The sequence below is a fragment of the Leucoraja erinacea genome, chromosome 5, assembly GCF_028641065.1.
Source record: "Leucoraja erinacea ecotype New England chromosome 5, Leri_hhj_1, whole genome shotgun sequence".
In the NCBI taxonomy this organism is placed as follows: Eukaryota; Metazoa; Chordata; class Chondrichthyes; order Rajiformes; family Rajidae; genus Leucoraja; species Leucoraja erinaceus.
Window position 1 is genome coordinate 96,727,422 of NC_073381.1, and position 4,546 is coordinate 96,731,967.

The 4,546-nt window shown below is 52.6% G+C and overlaps 1 pseudogene; it reads left to right on the forward strand.

Moving 5' to 3' along the window:
* LOC129697693 (zinc finger protein 271-like) overlaps window positions 1–1,397 on the forward strand; it is an 8,236-nt pseudogene extending 6,839 nt beyond the window's left edge.
* Window positions 1,398–4,546: the final 3,149 nt, after the last annotated feature.

Here is a 4,546-nt window from a genome sequence, read left to right on the forward strand (position 1 = left end):
AAGGGCTTCACCCAGTCCAGCAGCCTGCTGGTGCACCAGCGCACCCACACCGGCGAGCGCCCCTACACCTGCGCCCAGTGCGGCAAGGGCTTCACCCAGTCCAGCAGCCTGCTGGAGCACCAGCGCACCCACACCGGCGAGCGCCCCTACACCTGCGCCCAGTGCGGCAAGGGCTTCACCCAGTCCAGCAACCTGCTGGAGCACCAGCGCACCCACACCGGCGAGCGCCCCTACACCTGCGCCCAGTGCGGCAAGGGCTTCACCCAGTCCAGCAACCTGCTGGTGCACCAGCGCACCCACACCGGCGAGCGCCCCTACACCTGCGCCCAGTGCGGCAAGGGCTTCACCCAGTCCAGCAACCTGCTGGTGCACCAGCGCACCCACACCGGCGAGCGCCCCTACACCTGCGCCCAGTGCGGCAAGGGCTTCACCCAGTCCAGCAACCTGCTGAAGCACCAGCGCACCCACACCGGCGAGCGCCCCTACACCTGTGCCCAGTGCGGCAAGGGCTTCACCCACCCAGCAGCCTGCTGGTGCACCAGCGCACCCACACACCGGCGAGCGCCCCTACACCTGCGCCCAGTGCGGCAAGGGCTTCACCCAGTCCAGCAGCCTGCTGGTGCACCAGCGCACCCACACCGGCGAGCGCCCCTACACCTGCGCCCAGTGCGGCAAGGGCTTCACCCGCTCCACCCGGCTGCTGTCCCACCAGCGGGTGCACGCCGGCGACCGTCCCGTCCCCAGCCCGGTGTGTGGAGAGCACTTTGCCATGGCCTCCCACGCCCTGTCTCACCAGCACGTGCACACCAGTGGCCAGCCCTACGACTGCCCGTACTGTGGTGAGTCGTTTGACAGCTCGCGGGGGTTGCGGCAGCACCGGCGGACCCACGCCGGCGAGCAGCTGCTCCCACTGTGACAAGAGAGCACGGGGGCTGCGGGAGCACCAGCGGATACACACCGGAGAGAGACCCTTTGTGTGCGCTGAGTGTGGCAAGGGTTTCACCACATGTCCAGCCTGTGGCAGCACCGGCGTACCCACAGCGGTGAGCGTCCCTTCCCCTGCCCGTCCTGTGGTAAGGGCTTCACCCGCCTTTACCACCTGCTGGAGCACCGACGAGTCCACACCGGCCAGCGCCCCTTCACCTGCCCGCTCTGTGGCAAGGCCTTTGCCCGCTCCTCCAGCCTGCTGGCACACCACGTGGATAGATGTTTAGGTAGACACAAAATGCTGGAAGGAATGGGTAACATTTCTGGTCAAGACCCTCCTCAGTCTCGACCTGAAATGTCACCCATTCCTTCTGTCCAGAGATGCTGCCTGTCCCACTGAGTTACTCCAGCATTTTGTGTCCTTTTTTGTAAACCAGCATCTGCAGTTCCTTGTTTTTAAACCATTCTGGTTAACCTTCCTTTCCTACAAGGGTCTTTCCTATGAGGAGTTTCTACAGCAAAGGCATGGCCCACTCTTGCCTTTATGAAGAGATTGATGATTTGTACTGCAAGATATGACAGACAAAGAATGGATTTAGCTGCAACAAAAGAAAGTCTCAACACATTTGTGCCTTGCGTAACAAATAAAAGCAAGTTTTTCTGATCTCACTGTGTTCTTCGGAATTTGTCTTGTGATCAAATAATGAAGGGAAATGCCAACCATCTCCATAATGATAAGAAAATTATTCTCGCCTCCATGCATATCTGTAGGTGGGTAGGGCAGTCGGACACCTCCCCACTACTTCAAGGATAGTTCCTGGAACTTGGCAATAAGTTTGGTGTTTGGCGGCTGAAACACAGTGACGGGGCTACAGACAGCCCGGTACCGGGGTGAATCACCCCATGTGCGGGAAGGGGTGGGTGAATCATCCCCTGTTTGGGGTCGGGGGGGGGGGGGTGAAACCCTGGTAGGGGGGTCGTGGTGCCAGTGCTGGTGCAGCGTGGTCAGATGACTGGGTAGGCAGAGGGACCAGACTGGCCCCAACTCTGCTGCAGCTGACGGGGAACATTGCCAGGTTACACCCCGTGTGTCCACCTGCCTGGACTGCGGGCCCCGCCTCCACCCGGCCCCGTGTGTGTGGGTGCTGCCGACCCACGGCCCGTGGTGGGAGCCAGATTGGGGGAGTAAGGGGAATGGGAGGTTGCCAGTTTGGGGGTTTAAGGGATGGGAGGTCGCCAGATTGGGGGAGGGGGAAGAAAGGGGAATGGGAGGAAACCCAGCTTGGGGGAGTAAGGGACAGGCGGAACTGACAGCCCTGCGACACCATTGCTGCCAAGAGACAGCAGCACCAACACTCACCCCGCCTTCCTGACGCGATCTCGGGCCTGGACCACTGATGATGCCGCTGTCATCGACCTTCCCGTGGCCGTTGCCGCTGACCTTCACCGACTAACCGGGACCCGCTGACCCTCGCTGCCTTCCCCGTTTATCCGCCGCTGACCGACACTTCCGACACTTCACCCGTTTGTTAAAGTTTGTGAGACTTGATGAGTAGAATAATAACTCAGTCAAAGGTCTCGTTGAACAAACATTTATTATGTCACCAGGTGAAATAGGACAGCCAGGAGTGTGCACTTAGATACACACTCGCAAGATGCTACAACTCTACAGACTAGACAGAGAAAATACAAGTGATCTTTATACTGATAAAACAACATTAGACACATGGTTAGTAGCGCATAAGTGAACAAAGGGCATCAGTTACATACAATGAAATCCTTCAAAGGGCGGCTAACTTTAAAAAGATATGGGAGTATAGAGATACCATGGTCCAGCTGCATAGGCAAGAAAGCACTATTGTATTCATTGCAACCTCCAGACTGAACACTGATATGGCAAAGAAAACGAGATGCTAGGGAACGGCCCGTTATCTCTGTTCCTTTTAGTTAGTGAAGGTCATGTTTCACAAGCTTCTGCAGACTTCTGTAATCAATCTTTAAATTTAAACCAGCAATCTATTCACAAAATGGAGGTTGCAGCTAACATGAATAAAATAGCTAAATAAGATGGCGGGGGACCGCAAATCTAGCTCTTACATTCCCCCTTTTGATTGTATCAATCAATCTATCAATAATGCAGCAAGAAGCCAGACATTGGTGAATACATGGTGACAGGCAGTGAAGCAATGCAGCAACAATTATAATTATCACAATAATAGTCCCATAATGCCACACCAGACCCCAAAAGTAGCCCCATCCATTAAACCAACTCCATATCCTTTGGTTATGATTTTCCCCCACACCCTGGATCTCAGCTATCTCCTTCTTGACGTGAATTGGCCAAGATTGACTGGCAATTAATTCTAAAAGGGTTGACGGTGGATATGCAATAAGGCATTTAAAGACTGCATGTATGAACTACAAAATTTGTTCATCCCAGTTTGGCAAAAGAATAATCAGGGAAGGTAGTGCGCATCCGTGGATAACAAGGGAAATCAGGGATAGTATCAAAGCGAAGGATGATGCGTACAAATTAGCCAGGAAAAAGCAGCATACGGAGGACTGGGAGAAATTCAGAGACCAGCAGAGGAGGACAAAGGGCTTAATTAGGAAGGAAAAATAGATTATGAAAGAAAAACTGGCAGGGAACATAAAAAGGGTGACTGCAAATGGTTTTTTATAGATATGTGAAAAGAAAGAGATTAGTTAAAACAAATGTAGGTCCCTTGCAGAGCAGTATAATAGTGGATAAATGTGAGGTTATCCATTTTGGTGGCAAAAACAGGAAAGCAGACTTTTTATCTAAAGGCGTGGCCGACTAGGAAAAGGGGAGATGTAGCAAGACCTGGAGTATTGCGTATTCTAGCGAGTATAAACCCAGTCTATCCAGTCTTTCTTCATAAGACAGTCCTGACATCCCAGGAATCAGTCTGGTGAACATTCTCTGCACTCCCTCTATGGCAATTATGTCCTTCCTCAGATTTGGAGACCAAAACTGTATGCAATACTCCAGGTGTGGTCTCACCAAGACCCTGTACACCTGCAGTAGAACCTCCCTGCTCCTATACTCAAATCCTTTTGCTATGAAAGCTAACATACCATTTGCTTTCTTCACTGCCTGCTGCACCTGCATGCCTACTTTCAATGACTGGTGTACCATGACACCCAGGTCTCGCTGCATCTTCCCCCTTTCCCAATCGGCCACCATTTAGATAATAGTCTGCTTTCCTGTTTTGCCACCAAAATGGATAACCTCACATTTCTCCACATTATACTGCATCTGCCAAACATTTGCCCACTCACCCAGCCTATCCAAGTCACCTTGCAGTCTCCTAACATCCTCCTCACAGCTAACACTGCCCCCCAGCTTACTGTCATCCGCAAACTTGGAGATATTGCCTTCAATTCCCTCATCCAGATCATTAATATATATTGTAAATAGCTGGAGTCCCAGCACTGAGCATTGCGGTACCCCACTAGTCACTGCCTGCCATTGTGAAAAGGACCCGTTTACTCCTACTCTTTGCTTCCTGTTTGCCAGCCAGTTCTCTATCCACATCAATACTAAACCCCCAATGCCATGTGCTTTAGGTTTGTATACTAATCTCTTATGTGGGAC